The sequence below is a fragment of the Lipotes vexillifer genome, unplaced genomic scaffold (genome assembly GCF_000442215.2).
Source record: "Lipotes vexillifer unplaced genomic scaffold, Lipotes_vexillifer_v1.1 scaffold1029, whole genome shotgun sequence".
Lineage (NCBI taxonomy): Eukaryota > Metazoa > Chordata > Mammalia > Artiodactyla > Lipotidae > Lipotes > Lipotes vexillifer.
This window is the reverse complement of record NW_006789305.1, coordinates 1,356,154-1,373,047: the sequence shown is the minus strand read 5'-3', so window position 1 is coordinate 1,373,047 and position 16,894 is coordinate 1,356,154.

Here is a 16,894-nt window from a genome sequence, read left to right as displayed (position 1 = left end):
CTCACTGGTGGGTGGAGTTGGGGTCTAGGAGATCCCAGGGTTGGTATCCACCCACCACTGAGTTAAGCCAGATCTTTGGGTTAGTGCCAGCCCGCTAGTAGGCAGAGCTGGGTCCTGGTTTCTGGCTATGGAGCACACGTGTCCCAGAGCTAGTGTTGGACTACTGGTGGGTGGGGCCAGTTCCTGACACAGCTGACTGTGGGGTCCAGGGTGTCCCAAAGCTTGTGTTGGCCTGCTGGTGGGCAAGGCTGATTCCCAGATTGTCCCCAGATTGTGGGCTGTTACTGGCCTGCTGCTGCTGGGTGGGCTGGGTCCTGCCATGGTAGGCTGTGGGGCTGTAGTCCTGGGGGCTGGTGTCTGCCCACTGGTGGGTGAGGCTGGTCCGGAGGCTAGTGCATGCTTGCTGGTGGGTGGGGCTGGGGCTCAGGAGATTCTGGGGCTGGTGCCTGTTCCTTGGTGGGCAGAGCTGGGTTCTGGGTTGTCTGGCTGCAGGACCCTGAGGGTCCTGGACCTGGTGTGTGGGGCCAGATCTTGGATCCTCTGGTGGACAGGGCTGTGTCCAAGGGCGGCTGTGAGTTCAGGGGGTCTTAAGGCAGCTTGTCTGCTGGAGCGTGGAACTGTGTCACTGCCTAGTTAGTTGCTTGGGCTGAGGTGTCCCAGTACTGGTGCCTAAATGTTGGTAAACAGGGGTCCTGAGGCTAATAAGCTAGAGGGAGGATTCCAAAATGGCACTTGCCAGCACCAGTGTCCACGTGGTAGAACAAGCCCCCAGAATGGCTGCCACCAGTGTCTGTGTCCCCAGGATGAGCTGCAGTTGCCTCTTGCCTCTCCAGGAGACTCTCCAAGATCAGCAGGTTGTTCTGACCCAGGCTCCTTTCAAATTAATGCTTCTGCCCTGGGTCCTGGAGTGTGTGAAATTTTGTGTGCACCCTTTAAGAATAGAGTTTCTATTTCCCACAGCCCTCTGGCTCTCTCCAGAGTAAGTCCCGCTGGCCTTCAAAGCCAAATGTTTTGGGGGCTCATCTTCCTGGTGCAGGACCCCCAGACTGGGGAGCCTAATGTGGGGTTTAGACCCTTTGCTCCTTGGAGAGAACCCCTGCAGTTGTAATTATTCTCCCGTTTATGGGTCACCCACCCAGGGTTATGGGTCTTGATTATACTGTATCTCTGCCCCTCCTACGTGTCTTGTTGTTCCTTATATCTTTAGTTGTAGAATATATTTTCTGGTAGATTTCAGTCTTTTTCAGCAATATTTGTTCCGTAAATAGTTATAATTTTGGTGTGCCTGTGAGAGGAGGTGAGCACAGGGTCCTTCTACTCTGTCATCTTGGGATACTTTTTCTGCATCTATTAAGATAATCATATAGAGGTTTTTTCATTTATTTATTTTGCGGTACATGGGCCGCTCACTGTTGTGGCCTCTCCCGTTGCGGAGCACAGGCTCCGGACACGCAGGCTCAGTGGCCATGGCTCATGGGCCCAGCCGCTCCGCAGCATGTGGGATCTTCCCGGACTGGGGCACAAACCTGTGTCCCCTGCATTGGCAGGCGGACTCCCAACCACTGCACCACCAGGGAAGCCCTATTTATTTTTAATTGATGTATATTTGATTTATAACACAGTTAGTTTCAGGTATACAGCAAAGTGATTTGGTTATGCATATATCTATACCCTTTTTTTCAATTCTTTTCCATTATAGGTTATTACAAGATACTGAATACAGTTCCCTGTGCTATACATTAAATCCTTGTTGTTTATCTATTTTTACATATGGTAATGTGCATCTGTTAATCCCATACTCCCTCCCAATTTATCCCTCCTCCCACTTCCCCTTTGGTAACCTTGAGTTTTCTATGTCTGTGAGTGTTTCTGTTTTGTAAATAAGTTCATTTATACTATTTTTTTAGATTCACATATAAGCAATATCATATGATATTTGTCTTTCTCTATCTGACTTACTTCACTTAGTATGATAATCTCTAGGTCCATCCATGTTGCTGCAAATGGCAGTATTTCATTCTTTTTGATGACTGAGTAGTATGCCAGTGTGTGTGTGTGTGTGTGTGTGTGTGTGTGTGTGTGTGTGTGTGTGTGTGTGCGTACCCACACTACATCTTTTTTATCCATTCATCTGTTAATGGACATGTAGGTTGCTTCCATGTCTTGGCTATTACAAATAGTGCCACTATGAACATAGGGGTACATGTATCCTTTTGAATTAGTTTTCATCTTTTCCAGATATATGCCCAGGAATGGGATAAGGTTTTAAGGAACCTCCATAGTGTTTTCTATAGAGGGTGCACCAATTTACATTTCCACCGACAGTGTACAAGGGTTCCCTTTTCTCCACACTCTTCATTTATTATTTGTAGACTTTTTGATGATGGCCATTTTAACCAGTGTGAGGGTTTTTTTTTCTTTATGTCATAAATGTGATGGCTTTTCATGTTAAAGCAACGCTTGCATTCTGTTATAAAGTATACTTAATCACTGCATAGTATCCTTTTTGTATTTATTTATGCAATTTTTTGGCTAATACTTTTAAAGTACTTTTACATTTATTTTCGTGAGTTATATTGTTCTGTGATTTTCTTCTCTTGTAAAGTCTTTGTCTGGTTTTCTAACAGGGTAATGCTGGCCTCATAAAATGAATTGGAAAGTGTTTCTTCTTCCTCTGTTTTCTGAGAGAGTTTGTGTAAGGTTGACATTGTCTCTTTACATGTTTAATGAAATTCACCAGTCTCTAGACCTGGAATTTTCTTTATGGGAAGGTTTTTAACTAAAGTTTTAAATTAATTTTTAAGTAAATATAGAGATATTCAGAATTCCTATATCTTCTTTTTTTGTTTTTGGTTACTTTAAAAATTTAATGGTAAATCTTATGGGCTTTTTTTTGTTTTATCATCCCACCCTACTCAAATTTGTACATGAAGCCATTCCAGACAAAAATTTAAAGTACTTTAAGCTATATTATCAGCACTACACATTTCCAGTAATAGTCTGAATTCAAATCATGGTGAAAACAAGCTGGCTAGTTTAGCCCAGGGAAAACAGAAATCATGCTTAAGAAGGCTTAGACTAAGATCTGAAACACCATCATTTGAAGGGTTTATTTTTTCCATTGCTAGAAGTCCAGTTTTCTAATAAAGACCAAAAGACAGTTTCTTTTTGATGCAGTGTTTGCTACATTAAATATTACTTTCTGTTGTAATCTTCCCACTCACTCACATACTAGGGTAGTATTTGATGAGGTTGACAGTTCTCAAACTGATCTAATGTAGATGCCATGTGTTCTTTGGAAGGGGTCCCTGTCTGTATGATGATGATATTAATATCACCTAACATGCACTGAGTGTTTTCTATGTGCCAGGCACTGATCTAAGTATCAATAGTTGAAATGTATCAGCTTATGAATTGGCACATTCATGGAGGGAGAGAGAGGTTAAGGAACCTTACTAAGATTACACAGAAAGTAAAAGCTGCAGCCAAGGCTTACATCAGTTTTGGTACTTTGCTTCTTTCGGGAAATTTGTCCCTTTAGTTGTCAAATTTACTAGCATAAATTTATTCATAATAGTCCTTTATATCCTTTAATGTGGGATTGGCAGTGATGTCCCCTTTTTCATTCCCGATATTGCTAACTTGTGCTTTTTCTCTCTTTTTTATTTGTTCAGTCTACCTAGAGGTTTATCAATTTACTAATCTTTTTAAATAACTTTTTTTGTTTTATTGGTATTTTTCCATTGTTCATCTGTTGCTGTTTCATCAATATTCACTCTTTATTATTTCCTTTCTCCTACTTGCTTTGCGCTTAATTTATTTGTCTTCTTAAGGGAGAACCTTAAATCATTTATTTTTCAATTCTTAGGTGGAATAATGACACTCAAATTTCACTACATGGTTTAGAAAAATGTAAGTTTGAAAAGAATGGTACATTTTGTTCAGGGTTGGCTGTAAAGTAACTTAAACAAATGTTAAGCTAGAGTGTTTAACCTGGAGAGAAAATTAAAATATAACTTGAGAGAGGAACCAAGATGGCAGAGTAGAAGGACGTGCTCTCACTCCCTCTTGCTAGAACACCAGAATCACAACTAGCTGCTGGACAACCATTGACCGGAAGACACTGGAACTCACCAAAAAAGACACCCCACATCCAAAGACAAAGGAGAAGCCACAGTGAGATGGTAGAAGGGGTGCAATTATAGTAAAATCAAATCCCATAACCACTGGGTGGGTGACTCACAGACTGGAGAACACTTATACCACAGAAGTCCACCCACTGGATTGAAGGTTCTAAGCCCCACGTCAGGTTCCCAACCTGGGGATCCGGCAATGGGAGGAGGAGTTCCTAGAGAATCAGACTTTGACGGCTAGTGGGATTCGATTGCAGGACTTTGACAGGACTGGGGGAAACAGAGACTCCACTCTTGGAGGGCACACACAAAGTAGTGTGTGCATCGGGACCCAGGCGAAGGAGCACACAAAGTAGTGTGCGCATCGGGACCCAGGGAAGACTGAACCAGACCTACCTGCTAGTGTTGGAGGGTCTCCTGCAGAGACCTGTGGCTCACCATGGGGACAAGGACACTGGCAACAGAAGTTCTGGGAAGTACTCCTTGGCGTGAGCCCTCCCAGAGTCCACCATTAGCCCCACCAAAGAGCCCAGGTAGGCTCCAGTGTTGGGTCGCCTCAGGCCAAACAACCAACAGGGAGGGAACCCAGCCCCACCCATCAGCAGTCAAGTGGATTAAAGTTTTACTGAGCTCTGCCCACCAGAGCAACAGTCAGCTCTACCCACCACCAGTCCCTCCCATCAGGAAACTTGCACAAGCCTCTTAGATAGCCTCATCCACCGGAGGGCAGACAGCAGAAGCAAGAACTATAATCCTGCAGCCTGTGGAACAAAAACCACATTCCCAGAAAGATGGAAAAGATGAAAAGGCAGAGGGCTATGTACCAGATGAAGGAACAAGATAAAACCCCAGAAAAACAACTAAATGAAGTGGATATAGGCAACCTTCCAGAAAAAGAATTCAGAATAATGATAGTGAAGATGATCCAGGACCTTGGAAAAAGAATGGAGGCAAAGATCAAGAAAATGCAAGAAATGTTTAACAAAGACCTAGAAGAATTAAAGAACAAACAGAGGTGAACAATACAATAACTGGAATGAAAACTACACTAGAAGGAATCAATAGCAGAGTAACTGAGGTAGAAGAACAGATAAGTGACCTGGAAGACAGAATGATGGAATTCACTGCTGTGGAACAGAATAAAGAAAAAAGAATGAAAAGAAATGAAGACAGCCTAGGAGACCTCTGGGACAACATTAAACGCAACAACATTCGCATTATAGGGGTCCCAGAAGGAGAAGAGAGAGAGAAAGGACCTGAGAAAATATTTCAAGAGATTATAGTCGAAAACTTCCCTAAAATGGGAAAGGAAATAGCCACCCAAGTCCAGGAAGCACAGAGAGTCCCAGGCAGGATAAACCCAAGGAGAAACATGCCGAGGCACATAGTAATCAAATTGGCAAAAATTAAAGACAAAGAAAAATTATTGAAAGCAGCAAGGGAAAAATGACAAATAACATACAAGGGAACTCCCACGAGGTTAATAGCTGATTTCTCAGCAGAAACTCTACAAGCCAGAAGGGAGTGGCATGACATACTTAAAGTGATGAAAGGGAAGAACCTACAACCAAGATTACTCTACCCAGCAAGGATCTCATTCAGATTTGATGGAGAAATTAAAACCTTTACAGACAAGCAAAAGCTAAGAGAATTCAGCACCACCAAACCAGCTCTACAACAAATGCTAAAGGAACTTCTCTAAGTGGTAAACACAAGAGAAGAAAAGGACCTACAAAAGCAAACCCAAAACAATTAAGAAAATGGTCTTAGAAACATACATATTGATAATTACCTTAAACGTGAATGGATTAAATGCTCCAACCAAAAGACACAGGCTTGCTGAATGCATACAGAAACAAGACCCATCTATATGCTGGCTACAAGAGACTCACTTCAGACCTAGGGACACATACAGACTGAAAGTGAGAGGATGGAAAAAGATATTCCATGCAAATGGAAATCAGAAGAAAGCTGGAGTAGCAATACTCATCAGATAAAATAGACTTTAAAATAAAGAATGTTACAAGAGGAAAGGAAGGACACTACATAATGATCAAGGGATCAATCCAAGAAGAAGATATAACAATTATAAATATATATGCACCCAACATAGGAGCACCTCAATATATAAGGCAATTGCTAACAGCTCTAAAAGAGGAAATTGACAGTAACACAATAATAGTTGGGGACTTTAACACCTCACTTACACCAATGGACAGATCATCCAAACAGAAAATTAATAAGGAAACAGAAGCTTTAAATGACACAATAGGCCAGATAGATTTAATTGATATTTATAGGACATTCCATCCAAAAACAGCAGATTACACTTTCTTCTCAAGTGTGCAAGGAACATTCTCCAGGATAGATCACATCTTGGGTCACAAGTCAAGCCACAGTAAATTTTAAAAAATTGAAATCATATCAAGCATCTTTTCTGACCACAATGCTATGAGATTAGAAATAAATTACAGGGAAGAAAACCGTAAAAAACACAAACACATGGAGGCTAAACAATACGTTACTAAATAACCAAGAGATCACTCAAGAAATCAAAGAGGACATCAAAAAATACCTAGAGATAAATGACAATGAAAACACGATGACCCAAAATCTATGGGATGCAGCAAAAGCAGCTCTAAGAGGGAAGTTTATAGCTATACAGGCCTACCTCAAGAAACAAGAAATACCTCAAATAAACAATCTAACCTTACATCTAAAGGAACTAGGCTAAAGGAACTAGAGAGAGAAGAACAAACAAAACCCAAAGTTAGCAGAAGGAAAGAAATCATAAAGATCAGAGCAGAAATAAATGATATAGAAACAAAGAAAACAATAGCAAAGATCAATAAAACTAAAAGCTGGTTCTTTGAGAAGATAAACAAAATTGATAAACCATTAGCCAGACTCATTAAGAAAAAGAGGGAGAGGACTCAAATCAATAAAAGTAGAAATGAAGAAAGAGAAGTTACAACAGACACCACAGAAATACAAAGCATCCTAAGAGACTACTACAAGCAACTCTGCCAATAAAATGGACAACCTGGAAGAAATGGACAAATTCTTAGAAAGGTATAACCTTCCAAGACTGAACCAGGAAGAAATAGAAAATATGAACAGACCAATCACAAGTAATGAAATTGAAACTGTGATTGAAAATCTTCCAGTAAACAAAAGTCCAGGACCAGGTGGCTTCACAGGTGAATTCTATCAAACATTTAGAGAAGAGCTAACACCCATCCTTCTGAAACTCTTGCAAAAAATTGCAGAGGAAGGAACACTCCCAGACTCATTCTATGAGGCCACCATCACCCTGATACCAAAACCAGACAAAGATACTACAAAAAAAAGAGAAAATCACAGACCAATATCACTGATGAATATAGATGCAAAAATCCTCAACAAAATACTAGCAAACAGAATCCAACAACACATTAAAAGGATCATACACCATGATCAAGTGGGATTTATCCCAGGGATGCAAGGATTCTTCAATATACATAAGTCAGTGTGATACACCATATTAATAAATTGAAGAAGAAAAACCATAAGATCATCTCAATAGATGCAGAAAAAGCTTTTGACAAAATTCAACACCCATTTATGATAAGACTCTCCAGAAAGTGGGCATAGAGGGAACCTACCTCAACATAATTAAGGCCATATACGACAAACCCACAGCAAACATCATTCTCAATGGTGAAAAACTGAAAGCATTTCCTCTAAGATCAGGAAGAAGACAAGGATGTCCACTCTCACCAGTATTATTCAACATAGTTTTGGAAGTCCTAGCCACAGCAATCAGAGAAGAAAAAGAAAAGGAATACAAATTGTAAAAGAAGAAGTAAATCTGTCACTGTTTTCAGATGACATGATACTATACACTGAGAATCTTAAAGATGCCACCAGAAAACTACTAGAGGTAATCAATGAATTTGGTAAAGTTATAGGATACAAAATTAATGCACAAAAATCTCTTGCACTGCTATACACTAATGATGAAATATCTGAAAGAGCAATTAAGGAAACACTCCCTTTTACCATTGCAACAAAAAGAATAAAATACCTAGGAATAAACCTACCTAGGGAGACAAAAGTCCTGTATGCAGAAGACTATAAGACGCTGATGAAAGAAATTAAAAATGATACCAACAGATGGAGAGATATACCATGTTCTTGGTTTGGAAAAATCAATATTGTGAAAATGACTATACTACCCAAAGCAATCTACAGATTCAGTGCAATCCCTATCAAATTACCAATGGCATATTTTATGGAACTAGAATAAAAAAATCTTAAAATTTGTATGGAGACACAAAAGACCCTGAATAGCCAAAGCAGTCTTGAGGGAAAAAAACGGAGCTGGAGGAACCAGACTCCATGACTTCGGACTATACTAGAAAGCTACAGTAATCAAGACAATATGGTACTGGCACAATAACAGAAATATAGATCAATGGAACAAGATAGAAAGCCCAGAGATAAACCCATGCACCTATGGTCAACTAATCTATGACTAAAGAGGCAAGGATGTACAATGGAGAAAAGACAGTCTCTTCAATAAGTGGTGCTGGGAAAACTGGACAGCTACATGTAAAAGAATGAAATTAGAAAATTCCCTAACACCATACAGAAAAATAAAATGGATTAGAGAGCTAAATTTAAGACTGGACACTATAAAACTCTTAGAGGAAAACATAGGAAGAACACTCTTTGACATAAATCACAGCAAGATCTTTTTTGATCCACCTCCTAGAGTAATGGAAATAAAAACAAAAATAAACAAATGGGACCTAATGAAACTTCAAAGCTTTTGCACAGCAAAGGAAACCATAAACAAGACCGAAAGGCAGCCCTCATAGTGGGAGAAAGTATTTACAAGCATTTGCAAACAAATCAATGGACAAAGGATTAATCTCCAGAATATATAAACAGCTCATGCAGCTCAATATTAAAAAAACAAATAACCCAGTTCAAAAATGGGCAGAAGAGACATTTCTCCAAAGAAGACATACAGATGGCCAAGGAGCACATGAAAAGCTGCTCAGCATCACTAATTATTAGAGAAATGCAAATCAAAACTCAATGAGGTATCACCTCACACCAGTTAAAATGGGCGTCAGCAGAAAGTCTAGAAACAACAGATGCTGGAGAGGGTGTGGAGAAAAGGGAACCCTCTTGCACTGTTAGTGGTAATGTAAATTGATACACCCACTATGGAGAACAGTATGGAGGCTCCTTAAAAAATGAAAAATAGAATTACCATATGATCCAGCAATCCCACTACTGGGCATATACCCAGAGAAAACCATAATTCAGAAAGACACATGCACCCCAATGTTCATTGCAGCAGTATTTACAATAGCCAGGTCATGGAAGCAACCTAAATGCCCATCAACAGATGAATGGATAAAGAAGTTGTGGTAGATATGTACAGTGGAATATTACTCAGGCATAAAAAGGAACAAAATTGGGTCATTTGTAGACACAGGGATGGATCTAGAGACTGTCATACAGAGTGCTGTAAGTCAGAAAGAGAAAAACAAATATCGTATATTATTGCATACATATGGAACTTAGAAAAATGGTACAGGTGAACCATCTTGCAGGGCAGAAATTGAGACACAGATGTAGAGAACAAACGTATGGACAGACCAAGCGGGGAAAGCGGCGGGGTGGTGGTGGTGGTGGTGTGATGAATTGGGCGATTGGGATTGACAATCGCTGATGTGCATAAAATTGATGACTTATAAGGACCTGCTGTATAAAAGAATAAATAAAATTAAATTTAAAAAATAGATAAAATATAACTTGAAACTTACCAGGGTAAAAGGTATTCCAATTTAAAACACCAAAAATAGTATCATCATTCATTGTTTTTAAACTTTTTCTTCCTTTTGTAATATAAACTTTTATTTCCAAATATTTTGGGATTTTCCTTTTGGTTTAGAACTGATTTCTAATTCATTTCCATAGTGGGTTAGAAAACATCCTCAGAATGATTTCAATCCTTTTAAATTATCACGTCTTATTTTATGGCCCAATGTATGGTCTATTGGTAAATGTTCCATGTATCGCTCTGATATTTGCATTTAAAATGATATTGCACAATATATAGATGAATGGTAAAATTCATGCTAATAATTTAAATTAAAAAATTTTTCCCACAAAACATTAAATAGTAAATTTAAAACGCCATGATAAGCTGAAAAGAAGACTGCAGAAAAAGGAAAAGCTTCATATGTACCTTTAAAGCACTTTGAACAAGGGGCCTCATGTTTTCAATTTGCCCTGGGACCCACAAATGATGTCCCTGGCCCTAAGTGCAGGTCTGCTGTTAACAAATTCACAACAGTTTTGTTTAACTGAAAATGTTTTTATTTCCCCTTCATCTTGAAGGATATGTCTAGAATTCTAGATTTCACAGGTTTTTTTTTCCCCTTAGCCCTTTAATTTTTTTTTTTTTTTTTTTGCTGTTCTGGACAGCTTGTGGGATCTTAGTTCCCCAACCAGGGACTGAACCCGGACCCACGGCAGTGAAAGCGCCGAGTCCTAACCACTGGACCACCAAGGAATTCTCTAAATATTTTCCATTGTTTTCTGACTTACCTTTTTGTTCCTATATGTAATGTATATTCTTTCCTTTGGCTCTTAAGAATTTTCTCTTTATCACCAGTTTTCAGCAACTTGATTATGGTTTGCCTTGGTAAGGCTTTCCTTATATTTATCCTGTTTGGAATTTGTTGAGCCTCATGGATCTATGTGTTAAGAGTTTTCATCCAATTTAGAAAAATTTCAGTTATTATTTCTTGAAATATTTGTTCCCTGCCTCCCACCCCCTCACTTCTGGGATTCCCATTTATATATAAGGTAAACCACTTGATATTGTCCCAGTGAGACTTTTGTTTTACTCTTTTCTTCTCTCTGTGCTTCAGTTTTTGTGTTAGTTTTTGACAGTTTTTATTAGTACTTATTCAACTTCACTGATCACTTCCTCTGCAGTATCTAAAATCTCCTGTTCAAACAATCCAGCGAAGTTTTCTTTTCATATGGGGTATTTTTATGCTCCAGAAGTTACCTTTGTTTTCTTTTTTATGTCTTCTATTTCTATACTCATTATGTTCATATTTTGCTTTAAGTTTATGAATATATTTAAAATATCTGAATTGAAGTCTTTCTCTGCCAACTGTATCATGTCTGTCATTTTTGCTTCAGTTTCTGTTAACTGATTTTTCTCCTGATTATTGGTCTCATTTTCAGGCTTCTTTGCATGTTTAGTAATTTTGATTGGATGCTAGACATTGTAAATGTTACATTGTGGCGTGTCTGGATTTTGATGTGTTCATGTAAAAAATACTGACTTTTGTTTCTGTGGTTATTTAAGTTACTTATGAATCAACTCGATCCTTCTGAAAAGCTTTTTTTTGTGGTGGTTCTAAAGTAGCCTTCACTCTAGGGCTAGTTTAGTCCCACTGGCAAGCCGTGACCTCCTACTGTTTCTGCTGAATTACCCAGGTGTTTGACAAGGCCTCCCTTGTGAAGATCATTGGAAGTTGAACATTTCCCAGACCTTTGTTAACTCTGGGTGTTAGCTTTACAGCGTTCCATTAGCTCTTCTTTCCCAGTAATATGTTGTCTAGCCTCGTGCAGTGTTACCTTATACCTTACCAGCTTAGTATTCAGCCCAAGACTCAAGTAGGTCCTATGTAGATTTCTGGAGCTTCTCTTCTGTGTTGCTCCCTCCTTTCTGATAGTGTACCCTGAAGATTGTATTTGCCTCTGCCCCTCCACACTCTGGTCTCTTTATCCTTAACTCAGCATGGTTACCATGTTCTATGCTGTTTTCTGAAAAGAGCCTCCAGGGTGAAAGCTGGGCCATCTTGGTGCCCACTTCATTTGTTTTCCTTCTTTCAGGGATCACAGTCCTTAGCTGTTATTCAGTATCTAAAAGCATTTATTTTACATATAAGTCCAGTTTTATAGTTTTTTATGTTGGGAAGGCAAGTCTAGTCCAATTTTTCTATCATACCAGAAGCAAGAGTCTTCTCGGTCCCTTTCATCTGTTTTCTTTCTAATTGAGGTAAAATTCGCATAACAAAAATTAACCATTTAAAAGTATATCCTTTCATCAGTTTTTAAGTCAACTTTTAGAATGTTCTAAATTCTTCCTATTTGGCCAGATTATACTTAATGAAATAAAATATTTTAAAGGATTTAGAGTGAGAAACTTTCCTTATATAGACTTGAGTCAGTAAAATAGAACATTAATCTTCTCTTTCTTAAAGAGAATTTCACTTACCTGAATGGATTTAGATTGGCTTCTTTTAAAAGGCTAAGAACACAGAATTCTATATGTGTTAGGTTATACTATAAATTACATCTTAAGCTGATAAACTGTAGTTGACGTATATCTTGGATGAAAGTAAATACTCAGAAAAGCAATAGAAAACAAGTAAGTCCCCTCATACGAACCTTCAAGTTGCGAACTTTCAAAGATGCGAATGTGTGTTCACATGTCCAGTCACGTAAGTTAGTTCACGTGTCTGGTGTACATTGTCACGTGCATGCATCCTCTACAAGAGGTTGTGCTTTTGTGTACTTTACAGCACTGTATAGAGTACAGTAGTACAGTATCTTTATTTCAAGCCCAGGATGTCCGGAAGCAAGTGTAAAAGCAGTGGTGATCTAGCTGGTACTGCTAAAAAGACCAGGAACTGGAGGCCCAGAGAAAGGACAAAGAGAGACAAGAGGAGGAAGAAGTAACTGAAGAACCAAAGAGATTCATGATATACCTTACCAGCTTAGTATTCAGCCCAAGACTCAAGTAGGTCCTATGTAGATTTCTGGAGCTTCTCTTCTGTGTTGCTCCCTCCTTTCTGATAGTGTACCCTGAAGATTGTATTTGCCTCTGCCCCTCCACACTCTGGTCTCTTTATCCTTAACTCAGCATGGTTACCATGTTCTATGCTGTTTTCTGAAAAGAGCCTCCAGGGTGAAAGCTGGGCCATCTTGGTGCCCACTTCATTTGTTTTCCTTCTTTCAGGGATCACAGTCCTTAGCTGTTATTCAGTATCTAAAAGCATTTATTTTACATATAAGTCCAGTTTTATAGTTTTTTATGTTGGGAAGGCAAGTCTAGTCCAATTTTTCTATCATACCAGAAGCAAGAGTCTTCTCGGTCCCTTTCATCTGTTTTCTTTCTAATTGAGGTAAAATTCGCATAACAAAAATTAACCATTTAAAAGTATATCCTTTCATCAGTTTTTAAGTCAACTTTTAGAATGTTCTAAATTCTTCCTATTTGGCCAGATTATACTTAATGAAATAAAATATTTTAAAGGATTTAGAGTGAGAAACTTTCCTTATATAGACTTGAGTCAGTAAAATAGAACATTAATCTTCTCTTTCTTAAAGAGAATTTCACTTACCTGAATGGATTTAGATTGGCTTCTTTTAAAAGGCTAAGAACACAGAATTCTATATGTGTTAGGTTATACTATAAATTACATCTTAAGCTGATAAACTGTAGTTGACGTATATCTTGGATGAAAGTAAATACTCAGAAAAGCAATAGAAAACAAGTAAGTCCCCTCATACGAACCTTCAAGTTGCGAACTTTCAAAGATGCGAATGTGTGTTCACATGTCCAGTCACGTAAGTTAGTTCACGTGTCTGGTGTACATTGTCACGTGCATGCATCCTCTACAAGAGGTTGTGCTTTTGTGTACTTTACAGCACTGTATAGAGTACAGTAGTACAGTATCTTTATTTCAAGCCCAGGATGTCCGGAAGCAAGTGTAAAAGCAGTGGTGATCTAGCTGGTACTGCTAAAAAGACCAGGAACTGGAGGCCCAGAGAAAGGACAAAGAGAGACAAGAGGAGGAAGAAGTAACTGAAGAACCAAAGAGATTCATGATGTAGGAAATGGCAAGGGGATTTTCTTTATTTGAGGAGGCACTGTTAGTTTTTGAGGCACAGGACCCGAACATAGAATGGTGCACAAAGGTTGAAGCAGCCGTTCAGAATGCAATCCGGTGCTACCGTGTCATCTATGACAAGAAAAAAAGGGCTACTACCCAGACATCACTGGATTGTTTTTTCAATAGGGTAGATAGAATTGAATCCAGCAAGGAACCAGAACCTGTGCCACCATCATCAGGTGTGAGTGAACTTGCAGTTTGCCCTCTGTCTCCTGTTGCTGACGATCCTTCACCGCTAGCATCTCCCACCTCCTATCCTTCCTCCAGTCAGTAACTCTTCTTGCCTGTTCACTAGATGCCAGCCCCTGTATGCCAGCTGTTGTACTGTACTACTGTACTTTTCAAGGTACTGTACTATAAGATTAAAAATGTTTATTTTTTGTTTTTGTTTGTTTTTTATGCATTATTTGTATGAAAAGTATTATAAACCTATTACAGTACTATGTAGCCAATTGTGTTAATCCAGTACCTAGGCTAACTTTGCTGGACTTACGAACAAATTGGACTTAACGAATGTGCTCTAAGAACAGAACTCATTTGTATATGGAGGACTTACTATAAAAACAAAAGGACATGATTAAGAATCACCTCTTTGGGAACAAAGAGTAGGAAAAAAGAATTGATTAGTAGCCTTTACTCCAAGCATTCTGTTTTATTATACTTTTAAAATTATGCTTAGTTTTTCACCTTTACACTTCTTTTGCCCACCCGAGGAACTGAGTTGCTGGTTTCTTCTCTTGAGGTTGCCCATTGTGGTTATCGTGAGCTGTAGCTTCTCTTCCTGTGAGTCCTGCCTGACTTAATAGTCTTTAATAGTTGGAGAAGCTTTTGACTCATTTTGTAGTATTAAGAGAAGAAACAAAGTTTTAAAAATTATTGAAGCTGTTATATTTTCTCAGTCTGTGTTTCTGTGAGAACTGTTGAAGCAAGGCTGAGAAAGCAGTGTCTAGGGGCAAATATGTGAATAAGTTGGCTTTAAGGAGCTTTCAAAAGATGAAGCTTGGAGAGATCTAGGACTTGAACATTGGGCCAGCACGTAGGGATTAGAATGTCTTCTGACAGTGGAGGTCAAGGCAAGAAACTAGAGGTGAAGGATGGGATATAAAGAATCTTGCAGGCTAGGAGAGCCATAGGGGAGGAGGTGCTGGGTAGCAAAGTGACTCAATTTAATTAGACTAAAAGGACAGTTAGATGTGAAGTGCCTGTAAGGAAAAAACAGGCAACTCTTGGTTTGGTGATTCTTATTTTTTGGATAGGACAAAATCACAACTTATGTATAAGAATAGGCAAGCCACATTATAAAGAGTTTAATTTGGCAAAAATTGGAGCTGTGCAATCATGTATAAAGACAGATTATAATATCAATACAGGCATCGATCTAATTAGAATGCATTAAGACTTTTTGGTTTTGAAATAATTTGTCATTTTTTAAAAGCTGCAATATATTAATACATAGTTAGGAGAAAGTAGCATTTCTCTTCATAATACCTACCTAGATTTAAGGAGTGTCATGTTGCTATGCTACTCTCTTGCCACTGAAACACCATGAATACACATCACTTATATTTGTATGTGAATTCCATAGATTAAGCCATTTGTTGCCTGTTCTTTTCAAGTTAAACTTTTTTTTTTTTTTTTTAAGCCCAAGCAATTTTCATCTTTTTCTTCTCAGTTTGATGCCTTCATACTTAAAACACATTAACAAGGGAAGAGTAATGAAAGAGTTTGGGACTGCCAAAAACCTTGACTAGGTTCCCAGGAGAGAGAAAAATACTCCTATCTTGTCTGTAGTGAAGAAAACCTGAGTCTAAAGGACACCTTAAAATCCTTAGGAATTCTCTGTAAACATCAGAAACTAGTAAAGGATTTTCAGAGTTTTAATAATGAGCAGTAGAAGCTGATTGGATGTTCAAATTCTATGCGTTAGTCTTTTGTGAAGAGTTCTGCCCAACAGCTTTTATATTTTGGGTGCTTTGTTTTGTTTATTTCCACTCATATGAGTTCAATTTCTTAAGGTTTTTTAGAATGATTTTCTTTGCATAAGACCCTCATCAAAGTTTATTTGCTAGCAAACCTGGTTTTCCTACAAACTTGAAGAAATAATTGCAAGTTGATGGTAGTCCTGACTAGCAGTTGCTCTGCCTAGAATAAATTGTGTGTGTGTGTTGTGTATGTATCAGTTTTGGTCAGCTACACTGACAGAGCTGGGCCAAGACATTTTCCTGCCTGTTAATCAAGGACACACAGCTCAAGGAAGGATGACCCCTGTCTCAGGAAGTATCGAATCAGTTGCTATTTTTAAACAGTATACAGTAGAACTTGAGATCAGGTCTTTACTCAGTTGACAGGAAAAGTTCTCTGCCAAATTTTGCATTTGAGGAAACAGTTAACGGGCCTAAATGAGTGAAGCCTCTATGTGAAAGGAAGGGATGTGACTGTAAGTATTTTTGCTGATTTGGGTCAAGTGTGTGGTGGCAGAGATGTGGAAAATTCAGTCAGTGACAAAATAGGTTATTACATTTCAAAGTAACTGATAGTTAATGGCACCTTGGATTGTCTTTAGTGACAGTGGTGTGTATGGAATTCTGTGTTGCTAATAGTAAAGTTGAAATAAGGGTATGTGATGAGCTAATATTATCTCAACGTAGCACTGGAGAAGGAAATCAGCTATTGGTGTGTTTCCAGACTAACTGGCTCTTCCTCTGGATGTATACATAAACTTTTTGGTTATTTGAGATGTATTTCTGTATGCTTTTTTTTTTTTTTTTTTTTTTTTTTTGT